Below are 16,429 nucleotides of genomic sequence, written 5' to 3'. Positions count from 1 at the left end.
CTTATGCTGGACTAATTAACATCATGGCGTTGAGACCACGTTCCTTCCTTTCTCTATACCGCTTTCGCGGCGTTTATTGCCGTGATACCTAACACAGACGCAGAAAACGACGAAAAACAGGCCATTAGGAGCGAATGCTTATGCGTCTTTTAGAAAGCTCCCAGAAGAGTTTCTGCGTGATCATTATATAACGAAAATACTATGTCAATAGTGCCGTCAAACAAACGTGTTTTGACAGCCCTACGTTATTTAATTGCGGAGAGGCAGCTAATAAGCTTGATTTGAATACTATGTACTTGAGAACTTTCGAATATTGAATGTTTGATGTCAGGCTAACTCGAACAGTGGCGCTCGCGTGCTAAACACATAATACATTGTTTGCTACATAATAAACCGGTACTTTCTACTTCCCACCGTGACAAAGGCCTCAACCGCTGCCATCCACTCTGCCTATCTCCCAAAACAGCGACATCCTGTTCATTGCGCGGTCACATCTCGTGGTACAGATAGGCTGGATCGCGTTTCGACATTCCAAGACCACTTTGGAGAAGGACTAGGGTGATTGTTTGAGCTAGTTGGCAATTCATGATCGAAATAACGTACAGCGCGAAGGACAAGGACTGCGAAGACGGCATACACAGCGCTTCACTGAACGCATCGGTGACGAGTAGTCGACGCGGCTGGTCTGAAGCTCGTCAAAATACGCGAGTTGAATTCCGCCTGAATTGAATTCCAATTAAAGAGCACGTAGGCAAAGCCCTGCAACCGGGTAAACTCGTAGGTGGTGACCTTGTCCAAGGAAACCGTTTTCAGCGGTTTCGTAGGACAGGAGAAGCGCCGTGTGCAAGTCGCTTCCTTCCCCAGTGGCGGATGTCTGCAGCAGTTGTGCACGTACTAGGTCCACGCATCTGAGCGAACCTTGGTCGCGGCAGCGGCACTGATCGCAGGCACACAAATCATGCGTTTCCTGACCGGTGCCCGAGGGGCAGCCTTGGCCAGCGCTGCTTGTAGCACAGTGTTTGCTCCTTTGCGTCAGCGGCAATGACGGCGGATGCAGCTGCTGCTGGAACTTCCGCCTTCCTCGACTCTAGGCCGCGACTGTAGGCGCGATCGGCTGCTGCTCCTTGTCCAAGTAATTGTCGATCTTCAGCTTGATGTTAACCTGCTTGGCACTGCGCTCGTGCTCCTTGCGTCGGCGGACCTCACGCGAATCGTTGGCGTAGTCCGTGTACTTCCTTCGGTGGACGGCGGCAGCTTCGACGACCTTGCGCGGGAAGGGCCCGTTGTCGGCGACGTTGAGAGGACGCCACAGCTTTGCCAGGCGGCTGCTAACGCGTCGCTTGTTTTCGTTTCCTGGCAGCCACCGAACGGACTTTTTCCTCTTGGAACTGCATGAAGGCGTTTGGAGGTGGGGGAGCTCGTAATCGCAGCTGGTAGCAGTGTTGCACCTCACTGCTCAACGTTGTATCCGCATCGCCGGCATTCGAGGTCACACCAGGAAACACCATCGTTGCTTCTGCTGCTGGTGCGCAGCCCGTACCAACAGGCCCTTAAATGATTCACAGGCACGCTATGGCGGTGCTCTGCTGCAGCTAAGCCAAGGGCCGACGACGATGGCTGGCCTTTGCAGGGACGGCCGTCTGGGGAGCTGAGAGCATCTAGGAATTTGCCATTCTTGAAGGCGGAGGAGGAGGAAGTAAACTTTATTGCTCTAGAAAGAGTAATTCAGCGGTCAGGCCGGATGTCTTCATCTTCTATTGGTTGATGACAATCTCCTGCCTGCATGGTTGGCGCCCCTATTCCAGGGCACCACTGAGCTGGCCAGAGGTCTTCTATGTCTCGCGCAGGAGCGTCCGCACTAGTGATGATAATGATGATAGCAACAACGATGAAGTTCCCCATTTGTGGCGCATGCAATCTAAAGGAATATGCCAAGAATTGGGCGGCAAGAGCTATCTCCAGCTAAACTTATTAAAATCTTATTCCAACGACAGAAACGTGAGCAGTCAGACTGTTCACGTTTACGTCATGAGTGAGTAGTCAAAGTGAAACAAAATTATTAATTACCTAATAATGAAGAAGAGAAAAAACAATAAAACAATTTCGAAACCAACATCGGTGAAATCACGGAACAGGAGCAAGTTCCATGGTTGCCAGACTAGGCTAATAGTAGCCAAATTGGGCAAAGTTCTTGCGCGTGTTGGCGTCAAAAATGTCGAGTTGGCTTCGTGGCCACATTTGGGCTATTTTTGTCTTAAGAACTTCCGAGTCTCGAGGACACGTCAACACTGACAAACATCGGGAATGCCGGTTTATGAAAACCCCACACTGTAAACAAAAGTTAGCCGACATTGGGGTTTTTGCGGCTCATGAGCTTTGAAGACTACCTTGCACCAGAAAATTACTCTGGCATGCGGCAGTAAAATGCGTTACATTACATCGTTTTACTACCACCTCTGAGAAACGTAGTAAAAGGATGTCATGAGCCGGCTTTACGACTTACAGAGTTTTAGATCACGTGACCAAAAACCATCTATTGAGAGTTTAAAACCACGTGATCTGGAACCAACCTGAAGATCACGTGATTAAATACTACCACTTTACTCCCCAAGGTTGCAAGCTCCGCCCAATCCAGTTAAGCCTACGCTCGGCGACAGGCACGGCCGCGGCAGGAATGGTAAAGATCGATGCCGTGGCGGTGCATCCACCAGCGGAACGGCAGAACGTTGGAAACTTGGAACGTATGTATACTACATACGTCGCGTAAGAGGTGTCTCAAGTGGACGCGGCTTCCTGCCGGCGCGCCGCCCGTTGCACGACCGACGAGCCGATCGACTGCATTGCGTCAGTGCGAACTCATCGAAAAATAATGTTCCGATTCCGCTCTGCACGGCGAACCGGCGTGGCCATGCTCGCATTCAGCGACAAAAATCGCCTCAAGAATCGTTCCTGGACCGATCCTCTCTACGGCAGGTAAATATCTTGCCGTTCGCGAGGGATACCGCCATCGGCCGGCAGCCTACAAACGGCGAGTTGTCTCGTCTGCTGCTCCGGCCGGAAGCAAGCGTGTCGGTCAAAGTTCATTGCCAAGCACAAGCCCACTTTTTCATGCTTCTACGAGCGAGAAAACGACTGTTTCTTGTCCACTTTGAAGCTGTGAACGGAATCGTCACGACCCACTGTAGCACAAAATAAACAAAACGTTGGTTAGTTGTAGTGACAGTCAATGGAAAGCCTCACGCACTAGAAATAGATGCGATCATGTCGAGCGGTCTCGCCAATTCAAGGTGAGGGCACATAATCTCGTAAACACCACAGCTAGCGCTGTAGGAAGCGTGTATACGAGCGGTGATCATGAATTTGTGCTCAGTAGGCGTCAAAGAAGCCCGTAGGCCATCCACCATTGCAAGCAGACGGAGGTGCACGGACGGCGCGCTGATGGGCTCGTGTTCGCCAACTAAAGCGGGAGACACACGGTCCGATTCGGTGTCCGATCCGGCGTCCGACGCGCCTGAACGGCAGCCGGAATCGAGGTGTTTTGCCGTGCCGAAGCGCCGGATCGGACGTCCGGTGTGCGACAAACCGGGCAAATTTTCATCGTCCGATGTGTCCGACAACCGCACACTCCGCACCGTCGTTTGGCCGCAGCTGATGTGACGTTCTCTGACGTTCCCTCCACGGAGGCGGCGCTGGCAGGCCGGTTTCTCGCCGTCTTTTTTTTTTTTTGCCTTGCCTGCTGCAGTTTGTTGCCGACACGAAATAGTTACCAGTTCAATAAAGTTATCTCGAACATGTGCTTATGATGCAAAACAGCGCCTAGTACACTAGCACTAAGCTACCGCCGAAATCGGGAGCCGCGACGCGAGGGCCTTTCCGCGGACAAACAGCACACACCGATCTCTATGCACCGACCGTCCGAGCGAGGCTGCTCGCTTCGCTTGCACGTTTGCCCTTCGCAACGACTGCGTCGAGTAAACCAATTGTATTTGATTACGGGCTACCTAAGTGCACAGCGTTAATTGTTTTGGCAAAAATAAGCCCTCTTCATCGAGCTCGGGCTGAAACAAGCGCCGTCGGCCGCAGCGTCCGCCTAGCTATGCCTGCCGGCCGTATCGCTGGCTGTTACCGGAGCCGTCAGTGGACAACGCGCCGTCGTGAAGCGTTCTGTCACTTGCAGGGGCATAATTTTATTGACAGTGTTCACGTAAAGCGAAGCAGTGTTGTGCAGAGTTTTTATATTGCGTTTCTCGACGTGAATCTGAACTCAAGCTGGGGGGGGGGGGGAGGAGGGCTGGATCTGGGCGGAGCTTACGCGCCGCTCGACCGTTCGGATACACGCACGTTGGATCGGACGCCGAATCGTACCGTGTGTCCCCTGCTTAAAGCTCGCTCATGGTTCGGCGTTAGTCCCTGTATATTCTTTATAAATAAGGAAGCCTACTTAGGCCCTGTAAACCCAACAATTGGGGCCTAAATGCCTGCCCTCCTCCCAGCTACAGTTTCGTTTGAGCGACAAAGTCTGATTTCGAAGGCCGTGCTTTTGCAAACTGCATGCGACTGAAGCGGTTGCGAATCTTGAAGGCGACATCCGCTTCGTTTTTTTTTTTATATATACAGTACATTTTCTTAAACTGCGTATAAAAAAGTGCATATTTATACAAAGTTAACACTTTTGGACCCAAGAAATTTGTTAAAGTGTCCCTACCGATTGTTGTTAGGAAAAAAACACGTAATTTTCTCATTTACGACACATTTTTCTAAAAACCGCAGAGTGGCGCCACTGCAGGATTTGTTTGGTCGACATACCACGTTGGCTGTCAGAAATGCACACTGCAGTAAGGCGGTATTTGAGTTATATTTTAGAAGTGCCTAGACAAAATGTGCTCCTTGTCGTGTGCAGTAACCATCGCAAACCCTCCGGACTTGTGTAACGCCGTTAGTTCGCCGTGTGTTTCGTGCGATCTACCAGTGTCGACAGTGAGTGTCTTACTATAGCGCCCGTCCGAGCTGCCTTTGTTCTGCCCACGCTCCCGTGAAAAGTCTGGTACTGGAGCTTCGAATCGTAGTGTATGGAAGGCTGTTGAAGGTTGTGCTTTTGTGGAGCTGGAGTTCATCGGAAGTTCTACAGTGCTTGCGCCAGAAAGACGTCGGTGCCTCGGTACCTTTGAGACGAAGGAGCGTTGGCCAAGTCTTTTTGAAAGGTAAGCAAGTTTGGCCCTTGCGCGCATTCTTGAACTTATGATTTACGTAATGAACGTTGTGTACTAGCTAGAGCAAAGCGCTTTCTGATCGTAGGTTGGCCGTCTTGCTGTGCACATTTAGCAAGCAATTTCACGAAGGCTTCCTCTGATATTACAGCGTACTTGCATTCTGCTGTAAAATATATGCTACCCGCCTTGATTGCTATGCCTGAATGGGCACACAATTATGAAAACACTGAAAGTTGCTGTTCGTTCGGTAGTTTTCTGGCAAGAAGTTATTCGTTATATATGCATTCCCGCAAGTACAGTACATGTGTAATGTATCCGTCGATGTATCATGGGCTTCGCGCGTTGGCACACGATTCCTATGTTTGACGCTTAAGCGGATAGAAGCTTGTATGAAGATTTTTGTATGTATACAGTTTGGTTTGGAGGACCACGTCGCGAGAACCTGTGTATTGTTTATGTTATTGAGTGTCTTCGCGTATTTGTCTTCTATGTTGCAAAACCGACATACGCCGATATTACAGTAACGAAGTTTATTTTTAATCGAGACATTTCAGACACCGGCCTTTAAGAAAGACATAGACCAACCAATTCTTACGAACGGGATGCCAGCTCTTGCAATCGTAGGTTATACGGGAGTGCGTAATAAAGTAAGGACTGCGATTTTGTAGCGATACTTACCCCTCGATTCTATACCACTCTTGTCGCCCACCGCAAACGACCGGCTGTTCCAGTACGTAGCACGGGCCGGGGCGGCGGTCAGACCACTAACGAATAACGAAAAGGAATAGCATCGCTACAAAATCGCCATCTAGCTTTCAGAATGCTTTTCATGTGCTCAATATTTTTGTTTAATCCAATGCGCCACGTTTTACTGCATATATGAGTTTTGTTTTTGATTGTCCTGGTAGCCTGTTGTTGCTGATTTCGTTCCTTCCTGAAACTTCACTTGTTACAAAATATCAGTGTAACCTCCTTAGATATAACAAAGAGACATTTGTGCAACCAGGCGCAAATTCATGCAGCTGGCTGTGTGAGGCTCTCTTTGCAATTCCACATGACACTGGTAAATCACAAATTCCCAGGTTCACAGCACAATAAATTAAACATTTCTTACTTTTGAAGGCTATGCGGATTCTGGAGGCATCCCTGCATCGAGCAGGAACCTGCTGCACTGCTGGAAGCTGGACAGCACGACAATAAAGCACGTGATCTGTGCGCTTCCTCAAAGGTGCGTACAAAACTGGTGCTGCCTTTCGAGTTGTAGGATACATTTGTGTTATATGCAATCATTTTACTGTATTGCCATTTTCAGGATTTCTAGTGGCTGATCACGAATTTTATGTTTTGGTGGAGTGCCCTCAGTTTAATGAATTTACCTAAAGTAGCCTCCTCTGAGTTAAATATAATTGGGTGCTTGAGTAATTATGCCTTATATACTCCATATAGACTATATTAATCTAGCCAAAATGCCTTTTTAAGAACCATGAATTGAGGTTTCGTGCCTTGAATAATGTGCTCTAGAGTGTCTAGAAAAATGCGTTGTACCACCTAAAGACATGGTTTACTGAAAAGTGCCTTAAGCAATGCTTTCGCACAAAAGTTGTATCATCAAGAGTTTCAGAGAAGCCTGTGTGGTCGGTATGAAACATGACAAAGACAGACATAGACCAACCAAATACAACATTAAAAGCAATACATTTTGGCTCCCATATGGAAGCCTTGTTCACAATAAGGCTAAAAAAAGTGGAAGTGCATATTTAATTAAGTAAGTTTTAGCATAAGATGGGCATGGGTTCCTTGGTTTCAGATAAACGTGTGTCCTGTTGATTGCATCTCCAGGGAATCCGGGTACAGGCATGGCTTCCAATTTCTTTCCTGGCCGATTATGCTAGACACTATCCAGTCACTATTGTGTTTAGTCATTGCTGCATGCTCCACTCCAAGCATTTGATGCCACTCTTTTCTCATCCACATCGTTCTGATGTTGGCGTAGCCATTGCTTAAAGTTGCCCATTGCTCTAATGTAGATAGTATTCATATACACATGTTATGTTTCAAAGGTCAGAATTCATGTCAGTAAAATTTTTGATACGGTTTGTTACTGGGATGGCTACCTCATTGGTTTCACATGGCTTGTCACTGGGATTGCTCTCTTGTTTGTTTAGCTTCTTGTCGGGTTCTTATGGATTTGATTTTGTGCACAATGAGATGTTACACACACGCCTTGCATACACATGAAAAAAAGCTTTACAGCAGAGATAACATATATGCATGGGCATATATATGTGTCAATAAAATACTCGAGCCTCATTTCTGCCGACAGGAAAAGAAGTTATTTCTCCTCGAGGCCATGACTGCTTGCAATAATGAACCTTCAAGAAACGGTTTTCTTTAATCCGTATTTTTGATATCTAAATGCTTATGTGGCATGTACAAACTGCTTGCATCAATTTCTCATTGGGATGAGGGACCTAAATTTTAAATTTGAGTAATAATTGCAATAAATAACTCATTTCACCTGTCTTCTTATGGCTCTAAAATTCTATGCTTCTACCTTGCCAAACCTTTTATGAAATTAGTTTGATAAGGCCCAATATACAGGGCTTTCTAAATTGAAGGTATCAGTACCTATTAAAAACTGTGCTAAGAAAATGCTGCTTGTGTATGTGGTTTATTCATTTCTCAGACAAAAGCTTTACACCCAAGTGCAGTCAGTAAATCGAAAACAAGTGCGTCTTGTTCAATAGTTCTCGAGCACTTGTGCGTCACTATAGTCGGATACAAATTTAGAAAACAGGGGAGGCCCCGCCCAGATTAATGAAGCGCGACGTCCGATTGCCTCCGCGACTAAAATAATCCCGCTCAAAAAATCGTGCTTAGGAAACGCGCAATTCTCAGTATAAATAAAGACTTTGATGACTGGTTTAGTAGAGCTCTCATGTGCTACAGCACATGCCAGATCGCGACAGAAAAATAACCCCATGCCTTCCACAACGCTGCCCGTCGTCTGCTCTTTAGCTTCATTGCAAGTGGCAAAAGTAGAAAGAGCAACTCTGCATGGCATTTGTGCTTGTTTACATGTACACGGCCCATTTACTACTCCTGTTCCGAGCTTCAAATGAATCAGTTGCTACTGAACCAGTACTTATATAAAACAATGCATTTATCGCAACCATTACAAACCCAAGATGCTCAGTGTCAGCGAAAGCACCGTGTTAAAGGTGAGGAGGGAGGTCACAGCTTCGCATATTTCAGGTGGCAAACTATCGACGCCCTCGCGAAAACGCCCACAAAATGTGGAGAAAAGAAGAAGCAGCACGAAGAAGGACACATGTGCGCTGAGGTCGTGTGCACGATTTCTTTCACCACAACGAGATACCGACGATCGAGATCTCACTAACGAGTTCTCGAAGCGTATATTGTGTTATGTTTGTGCCCTGGGATTTGCCTGACGGAAGGCCAGTGCTATGGTTTGTCGACTGTGGAGGCAGCATTCATCCCCGCATGGTGCCTGCCTGCTTCGGACACGACTACGTGCACGGCGTCCACGACGGAAGCAGCCACCGGATCATGGACTGCTATTCGGCCCCTCCCCGTCCCGGCAGCAATGCAACCCCCCCCCCCCCTTGTCCGGCGGCGCCCACACCACAAACGACTCCCGCTGTGTTTGGGACAGTTTCCAAAGGAGGGCTTTGTTTCGACCCGGTGCCTTGCAGTTGGTTCCCTTTGTCCTATGCGGGCCATAAAACTTGCCCGGCGCACCATTCTGACCGACCGCCAAATCGTCCTGACGCCGCAGCGCGGTTCAAGGAAGCGCCGGCCACTGAAAGCGGCGTTAGGACCCTGGAGGCTGCCCGGACCCTTTCTCTCACGACCTTGTTTCGTCCTTGGGGACTGTCTGGGGGATCTTTGGACGGAGGGGTGTTATTTAAGCAGCTTGCAGCTGCTCTGTTGGTCTCTGTCCTGATAACGACGACAACATGTAAACATTGTATAAAGAATTATTCGCAGAGAAAACTCTCCTCGTCTCTGACTCTGCGTGAAGCGAGGTCCAGATCTCCTGCCAGCCACACATACCTCGGCAAGCGCAACAATGGATCTCCTATCACTGAAGCGGTGTACTGTGTGTCAAGCACAGCAGCCAAGCATTCTCCCGTGACCTCTCAAATAAATAAGCGGTTCATTTGATGACATATTCCTTCTAATGGAAGCCCAATTCTGAAAAAGCAACGTCCTGCACAGATCATGCTCAATATAAGCGTTGGCATGGAAACGTGCCGAAATGCCGGAAAATCTGAATGCAAATGCAGTTATTAACTCTGAATAACTATGTGGGGCCCGAAATGCTCATTCGGGCAGCCACTGTCCAGCTTCACACGAAAAAGCAGTAGTCAACGTGAATGAAATTGACAGCCACTCTTAGCAGCCTGCACGCCAAAGCACATTGTGCTTTGTGTGCAGTTGTGCTGCCCCTACTGTTTTTTCCAACCCGTTGAGATGAATAATGCCAATGTCAGAAGGCCCAAAATACTCTATTGGGCAGCCACTTATGAGCATGACGGGCCCTGTGATGAAATAACAGTCATCAGGGCACGCTTCAAAGGCACCTTTAGCAGTCTGCACGTCAAAGCCCAGTCAAGCCGTCACCACTGTTGGTGAAACGGCAGCAATCAATGCGAGAATGACAGCCACTGTTGGCAGCTTGCATGCAAACACACATTCATGTGGTGGCATTGTTTATTTTGTTTACCTGGCCCAGGCAAGCAATGCGAATAAGAGAACTATTATCAAACATCATTAGCTTAGTTAGGCCCAATATACCCAGGCGGGTAGCTATTAATAGCAGCAGTCAAGGGCACGCTTGAAAGGCACCATTAGCAGTCTGCACGTCAAATCACAGTCATACCGCAGCCATTGTTGTATTTGTTTATCTGACCGGGCAAGTAATGTAAGCACATGTAAGCACATGTAAGCCAATGTAAGCACAATTATTCACCCTGAATAGCTCTGCTAGCATTGTGCTAAAAATTGCTGAGTGAAGTTGAATGTGTTTTATTGAGGCAATTATTTAATTTACAAGCCATCGGCATGTCGATCAACGGCCAGGTTCAGACAATGTCATTTGTGAAGTAATTAAATGGTTAAAGTTGCAAAAGCTCTCAGTGCACTACTTCGCTGGGCTCCATTCATTGAAAAATGTCTTTGCAACGGCGAAAGCGTCAGACAGAAATCACACCCCACTGCACATTGTTATTCGTGCTGAAAATTTTCGCCATCATATGTGATAGGCAGCGAAACCGTTTGTTTACTAAGACTGAATGCATGAAAAATGCAACAGCATAGCCAGGTGTTTCACAATATGCAGCCTTTCATGTGCACTTCTGGCTAGCTGCCACATGCACTGACGCATAAACATGAACAGAGGTAAGAGGCAAAGTTACTGTGCAACCCACATGACGCTTTTAAAAAAATGTATCTCTAAACCTTTCTGTTTTGATAGGCGATCAAAATTTCTTTTGAGCAAGTTGGTTAATCACATTGCAGCAACAACACAAGAAACAAGGACAGAAAACGCAGCGAGTAGGCAGATTGAGAAGACGAGGTAGACCAGTGAGAAAGGTTTTAATGAGATGGAAGAGGCCAGTCCTGCAGTGTACAGGAGTTAGTGCTTTGAATGAGATTGGCTAATGAAAATGTGTAAGGACTTTGCTGAAAGAAAACTATCAAAAACAAATGCTAATATAAAATGAAAGGACAAATATGAGTAAGTGCAAACACGCATGGAAGCAGGAACGCTGGCAACACAACTTATGCGTGACTGTGCCACAGCACGCATTCTACAGCTTGCGTGCGCGGTGAGCACTGGTGGAAAGAAATCAATCGACGGTGCTATACACAACGCTCGAACACCGCCGTTAGACGCTCGGCTATCTCACTGTTGACAACGATCACTCACGCTAAGTTGACGGCGACAAATCTTTGCATTGGAGGCTTCTTTGTCAAATATTTTCTGTTGAGACGCTCGTAGGTTTCTTTCATGCGCGCACGCTTTTGTAATGTCTCCTCAAAATGGTTTTGCTCCATCACTTTACCCCGTCCGACGAAAAATGCAGCGACACGGTACACGAACTCACCCGCCGCTGACAGCAGGCACCAGACTTTGGCAAACTTTTCTTGTCCTAACTTCACTCAGGAGCGAAATAAAAAAGACATGAAACAAACAGGCAGGATGTGTGTTTGCAGCAGTCGCCGAGGCATCCTGTTTTCAGGCAAAGCGTAGCGCAGCATCAGCGATGCTCGCTGCAATGTTTCTTCGCCGGATCACGGCTTAGAATAAACGCACGCGGCACAGATGCCGCATTGTAAGCTCGCAGTAATATTTCCGGCATGATAGACAATGACAAACAGTTTGGGAATTCACTGTGACGAGGCATTGACACGCACAGCTGACGCGACTTGGCCCAGTTCGAAGCCCGGGCGGCCATCTTCGACGGCGGGCCACCGGCCGTCCGGCGCTTGACGTCAGTCCAGAGTGCGCACCCATTAGTGGATGCTCGTGTGCATCCGCCTCGGAGGAGTAAACGCCCCTGTTTTTCTAAAGTTGTATCCGACTATAATCCAGCACATCTTGACCCTTGGCCTAATACTAAATCGGGCTTGAAGCTTTCAGTGTGTGCTAATCGCTAGAACAGCACCAGATTTCATTCTGTGCCAAGGGGTGGAACGCATTTGCTTAGAGCTAGGCAGATGAATGTCTTTCTTTTGCATTGAAGTTCCCAATACTTTCTAGTCTTAGGTGAAAGTACACAACTCAGCACAACGCATGTATGGTATACATAAGGGTACTTTGTTCTTTAAACCGTATCAACAAGAAGCAGCTACTTCCGTTTTTGCAAACCTTACCTTATTTCCTAACCTTTCCTTGATCAAAAGTGTAGAAAATTAATCTGTGCTTGTTCTGTTGTTTCACAGGTAGACATCGGCGACGGTGTATATGGTGAAAAGGGCCTGCTGAAGAGGCTGCGCCTGGATGCTAACAACTCGGGCTTTCAGTTTGCGGGGGGCCTCCTTAAGGCTCCTTTTACAAAAGAAGAGGTTGAAGGGAGGCGCTACACATGGATGCGCAGCGATTGTTTGTGACAGCGTCACTGGCCTGCCTTTTCGCTTTGTTCTGGGTTTTCCACGTTATCTACTCGAAAAAGGCCCACAGGATTTTGACATTTATTGAGCACTGCTTTCTGGATTTTTGCTACACAAAGCCGCAGGTGAAAGCATTGGATTTAGTCAATTTTTACAAGAACTATTGCTAGGCAAAAAAATTTTCAGATGCATAACCTCAAGAAAGTTTCTGTCAAAATTATTTTGCCTAACAAAAGCACTCGTGGGCTCTGTGGCTGACAGGTTGCCCAAGCCATGTAGCATAGTGCTTGCTTTAAAGGGACACGAAAAAGAAAATTTATTTGAGCTTTATTAAATCATTCTTCTACAACACCGAAAAAACAACTCCCACCATGAGAATTGGCTTGATAAGCCAGATAACTTGCAAAAACGAAAACTGGTGTCGCCACCACCACCTTATAGTTCCTGCACCAGCTCGCTGTGATATGGAATTTGACGGTGTCTGTTCGGGTCTAGCTAATGTTCTACTGGCCAATATTGATGAATTCTGTTGTAAAGGTGTCAAAGAATATACTTAGTGAAGTATGACTCCACACTGATGTGCGGGCACTGCATAAAACTTGAAAAATGAAAGTTAAATCTTCATTTTCTCTTCTAATAATCCTCTTATTGCCACAATGTTCATGAATACAGTTCTGAAAGATTGTTTTATCAGTATAAAATGATTTACTGTTTCACTTTAGTATTTCTGTAATGGACCTTCAGCAACAAAATGTGTGTTAGTATTCCACAGGTATTCTCAGCGGGGGCAAAAGCACCAGCAGCATGCTCAATGATTCTGTACCAACTGATAACTTGAAGGATGTCCTGTGCCACTAGGGTTAGGCCAACGTGGCTCTGTGTTAATCACAAGTGTATTATGCAAAACTTAATGGCCCAGAAATTGGTAATTCAGGAGGGAGTTGAATTAGCAATTTTTTTTTCTTTATCATGGACTTCTCACATTACACTTTGTCACAACGCATTCACTTTAAAGTAACTGGAGAATAAGGTGGTTTGGTATTCAGACATGCCTTCTGTGTGTAAACAGTGTTAGATGAGCAATACAAAGATACACCATAGATGCTGACTGGCAACATGAAGGGGTTTGAGGGCAGCTACAAATATACATCCTTGTAGTCGTACCTATAGCACCATGTTCAATTTGTCACACAAGCATATGGCATCCATCACAACTGCATGCCTAGAAACGGACAAGGGCAACACGCTCAATTCCCTTTTAGTCTATCTAAGAAGCACTACAATTTTTAGGCAACGAAATTGAAATCTGGCTTGTACCCATAAGTACTGCAATACAGTTGTGCAACGTGTTCCTCTTGTGTGGAAAACGGGCTGCATATGTTTTCTTTGAGCACAAGGGGGAGTGGTATCAGTTAGAGCCCCTCCATCCACGTGCCACTGCCGCTTTCTTAAGTAGCGACAACCTTTGTTGTGCGCCGCCTTTTCCCCTCACACCAAATCCGGTTCCAGCATTTCCAGTTTAAAAGTTTCCGGTTCCGGCGTTACCGCTTCCTGAAGTTGTGCTGCGGGAATTTCCGCTTTGACTGCCGATGGTGAGACGCCCACGCGTGCTTAGCAGAGCTGTGGGAGTCACCATGAGAAGAATGCAAAGGCGACAAGCTGTTGTATTCCGCTGAAGTAGTAATTCGTGGTCGCTGTTTTCTAAATGCACGAAAAACGGCAGTGGTCTCCAAGCGCCCAGGCACTACATTCCACTGTACGTTGTCTCTCGTGGCACAACCCGTCGCAGGTTGACGCGAAACAGCGAACACGATCAGATCGCTGATTGCAATAGGCGGTGGTACTTGGATGGAATCGCATTCACAGTTTAAACCGCAGCTGGTGCAATTAAAGCCTCTCCATCGACGCGAAAGTAAACAACGTTAAGAAAAACATAGCGTTACTTCCACTCGGAACAGGAAGCTGCAGCTACGGAAATTCCGCTTGACACCGGAAGCTAAGGGGGTGAGTGGCAGAGGAGCGTGGAGGAAGAGGGTAGGTTGGCGGTACTTAACCTGGTCAGCGGAAACGTGTATGGAGGGGCTTTAGTATCAGTTAATGGCTGTTTTCACATATATGTTGTGTCGTGTGTATTAGCAATCACGATTTTCCTTATCTGAGTGAGGTCATTTTTTAGAAAGTTTGAAAGTTTATAGAACATGTTGCTCATGGTTGTTGCAGTTTTCTTCCTAACTATCCATTCATTGCACTGTGCACCCATGTCTTGGGCAACTAGCTGTTTGAAGGTCAGTATGCTATCGATGGGTCTAATGGTAATCTCTAGTGCCCTCTCATTTGCTTGTTGCAATACTGAAGAGTTTTGTATATTGTGTCACTTGTTTATTTTCACTGTACTTTAGTTTCACTACATCTTGAATGTCTTGTGATAGTTTTTCTTTTGCAATGAAAGATATGGTGGACAGTTGCCAACACTAATGTGATAGTATGAATGCTTGCTGTATTTATCACAATTGTTTCATTTCGCTGGGGCACTAATGGTCATTAGCAGCAGATGCTAGCTGCCCTTAAGTGCAATGTTTTTATGTTGCATAGTATTGTTCATGATCCATTGATTGCACTGCACGCGCATGTTGTGGACAACTGCCTGTTTGAAGAAATTGTCTGCATATTCAGTGGGTCTAATGTGAACATCTCTACTACTGACTTAGCTTCACTACATCTTGAATGTGTTGTGATAGTTTTTATTTTGCCGTGACAGATGTGGTGGGCAGTTGCCGGCACTAATGTGATAGTACGAATGCTTGCTGTATTTACCACATGGTTGTTTCATTTCGTCTGAGGCACTAGTGGCCGTTAGTAGCAGATGTCATTTGGCCTTATGTGCAATATTTTTATGTTGCATAGTTTTGTCCATAATCATCCATTGAATGCACTGCAGACCCATGTTCTGGACAACTGCCTGTTTGAAGGAATGATCTGCATATTCAGTGTGTCTAATGTCAACATCTCTAGTACTGCCTGTGTATTTGTGAGTTAGATTTTGTATTGTGTGTCATTTTGTTTTCACTGTGCTTTAGTTTCACTACATCGTGAATGCGTTGATAGTTGTTTTTTTTTTGCAGTGAGAGATATGGTGGGCAGTGGCCGGCACTAATGTGATAGTACGAATGCTTGCTGTATTTACCACATGGTTGTTTCATTTTGTCTGGCGCAGTAATGGCCATTAGCAGCAGATGCCATTTGGCCTTAAGTGAAATATTTTTATGTTGCATAGTTATGTTCATACTAATCCATTGAATGCACTGCACACCCATGTTCTGGACAACTGCCTGTTTGAAGGAATGACCTGCATATTCAGTGAGTTTTATGTGAACGTCTCTAGTACTGACTGTATATTTATCAGTTAGATTTTATATTGTATGTTGCTTGTTTTCACTGTACTTTAGTTTCACTACATCGTGAATGCGTTGATAGTTGTTTTTTTTGCAGTGAGAGATATGGTGGGCAGTGGCCGGCACTAATGTGATAGTACGAATGCTTGCTGTATTTACCCCATGGTTGTTTCATTTTGTCTGGCGCAGTAATGGCCATTAGCAGCAGATGCCATTTGGCCTTAAGTGCAATATTTTTATGTTGCATAGTTATGTTCATACTAATCCATTGAATACACTGCACACCCATGTTCTGGACAACTGCCTGTTTGAAGGAATGACCTGCATATTCAGTGAGTTTTATGTGAACGTCTCTAGTACTGACTGTATATTTATCAGTTAGATTTTATATTGTATGTTGCTTGTTTTCACTGTACTTTAGTGGGATTGCACATTGAATGTGTTGTGATGTATTTTATTTTGCTATGACAGATCTAATGGGCAGTTACCAGCCCCCAGTCTGTGTGTTAGTACAAATATTTCTTATGCTTATCACAGTATCTTATAAGGCTATAGTTTTGTGATGATTAACTCATGCCTGACTTTTTTATGAGAAACATGTCAGAACTAATAAACAATCCCTCATGCTTGGGATCCATGAAATCGTCTTTGTAATCTTTCAATTGTCTTCGAAATATTTCCACATCA

The 16,429-nt window shown here is 46.0% G+C and overlaps 1 long non-coding RNA gene across 1 annotated transcript; it reads left to right on the top strand.

Annotated features, from left to right (window-relative positions):
• The first annotated feature begins 4,815 nt into the window (after positions 1–4,815).
• LOC135908430 (uncharacterized) lies at positions 4,816–16,194 on the top strand. Its single transcript, XR_011512294.1, has 3 exons — positions 4,816–5,201; positions 6,333–6,438; positions 12,183–16,194. It is a non-coding gene; the product is annotated as an uncharacterized lncRNA (long non-coding RNA).
• The last annotated feature ends 235 nt before the right edge of the window (positions 16,195–16,429 follow it).

Source organism: Dermacentor albipictus, chromosome 2, assembly GCF_038994185.2.
Source record: "Dermacentor albipictus isolate Rhodes 1998 colony chromosome 2, USDA_Dalb.pri_finalv2, whole genome shotgun sequence".
In the NCBI taxonomy this organism is placed as follows: domain Eukaryota; kingdom Metazoa; phylum Arthropoda; class Arachnida; order Ixodida; family Ixodidae; genus Dermacentor; species Dermacentor albipictus.
The sequence above is the reverse complement of the archived record's forward strand: the minus strand, read 5'-3'. Positions and strand labels throughout refer to the sequence as shown.